General features: G+C 35.6%; 1 non-coding gene across 1 annotated transcript; it reads left to right on the top strand.

The window, feature by feature from the left end:
- The first annotated feature begins 254 nt into the window (after positions 1–254).
- LOC124897390 lies at positions 255–361 on the top strand. Its single transcript, XR_007054111.1, has one exon. It is a non-coding gene; the product is annotated as a small nucleolar RNA R71 (small nucleolar RNA).
- Positions 362–1,790: the final 1,429 nt, after the last annotated feature.

Here is a 1,790-nt window from a genome sequence, read left to right as displayed (position 1 = left end):
TTTGATTTTCCATTGATGCAAGATGAGCTAATAAAGTAGTACACTGATCTACCTCTAACACACCCATAACTTTCTTAGGAGCACTCCTTGAGCCTGCAAGCCATTTCAAATTCTCTGGTAAAATCCAATTCAACAGTGTGTATAATTCATCATAAGTCTTCTCAAAAGCTTGCCCACCTGTTGCTGAATCTAAGAGAATCTTAGCATTTGGCTTTAATCCCTCAATAAAAGTATAAATAAGAACATCATTAGACTGATGGTGGTTAGGGTAATTTCTGAGCATACTCTTAAATCTGTCCTAAGCTTGGTAGAGATTCTCTTTTTCTTTCTGCCTGAAACTCAAAATCTCATTTCTTAAACATACAGTTTTCCCAGATGGAAAGAATCAAATAAGGAACTTCTGAGTTAGCTCTTCCTAAGAAGTAATAGAGAGTGGTGGTTCAACATATAACCACCTTTTCACTTCCCTAATTAAAGAGAAGGGGAGGAGAGTCAAGATAATATAATTAATATTCACCCTTGTAGAAATGTAGGTATCGCTTATTTCCAGGAAGGTCTGTATGTGTTGTTATGGGTCTTCGTGGGAAAATCCAACAAATTGCCCAGCCAAATTCAGCAACTGCCCCATATTCTGCTTTAACTAAAATCGACCACCTGGTTCAGGCTTGCAAATACTATTAGTAGCATGGTTCTTACTGGGTTTACCACCTTCGGAACAGGTCTAGTAGTTGCTTGAAAAGGAGGAACCAGAATAATCTGGGCTAGGATACGTCCGACATTTGGATCAACTAGGTCATTTGGATCGACAAGATTTGGATCTCTTGGCTCATCCATTTGAAACTGCTAAATTAGGTAATAAGCTCTTCACCTCTATTGAAATACTAGTTCTTGTTTTGAAAAAATCACTACCAACTCTCTATCTCTCGCCAGTTCTGTATTCAGCTAATCCTATAAAAAAATTCAGCCACTAAGATCAAGCCATTAACATGTCAACTTACTAGCAAAAACCAAAAATTTAGCAAATTACTAATTATACTAGTCCCCGAAAACGGAGCCAAAAACTTGCTGTGTTCAAATGCACATGAAAGTGTACATGATCATATAAGTAATATAGTGACTTAGATAGTCAGATGTCGTACCCACAAGGACTATGCAACTAGCAATTCAACAAACTTTAGTTTTACACACAGAGGTATTAGGTGTTGTCCAGTATCAAGATTATTTTAAAGTTTTGAGTAAAAATGTAAATAAATAATAAATAACAATTTGTGACAATAGCAAAGCAAGCAATGGTTGTAAACAGTAATGATGAGAATTTCAGGTTTGAGGCTCTTCTTACAATCTTACAATTCTCCATTCTTATCGAAGTCTAGTTTGTTATTGGGTTGTTGATTTGCAGGGTTTATAACACGATCATGGTCTCCCAACCTCTAATCTTCTACCTACATGAACTTTGCAACTACATTATTGAAAGCGGATGCAATAATCCATTAAGATGTATATGGATATCTTCCTACAATTGAACCAAACAAGACTTTTAGGTAAATCCCTATCCTAGATGCTAATTCAAATCCTCTATTTTGTAAAAGGATGAGAACCTTGCTCCTTAATCTCTATGTTCTGTCCTACGATTATCCTCCCAAATTCACATAGAAATATAGTTTTATTCAAATGGTGGACACTCATCAAAATAGTAAGCACAAGAAACTAAGATCAACCCATATGATAATCCAACAAGATACTACGATAAAGAATATCAAAAAGTAATCATTTTTTGGCCTAAACTCCAG

This window comes from Capsicum annuum, chromosome 3, assembly GCF_002878395.1.
Source record: "Capsicum annuum cultivar UCD-10X-F1 chromosome 3, UCD10Xv1.1, whole genome shotgun sequence".
Classification (NCBI taxonomy): Eukaryota; Viridiplantae; Streptophyta; class Magnoliopsida; order Solanales; family Solanaceae; genus Capsicum; species Capsicum annuum.
Note: the sequence above shows the minus strand (reverse complement) of the source record. Positions and strands in the feature narration are given on the sequence as shown.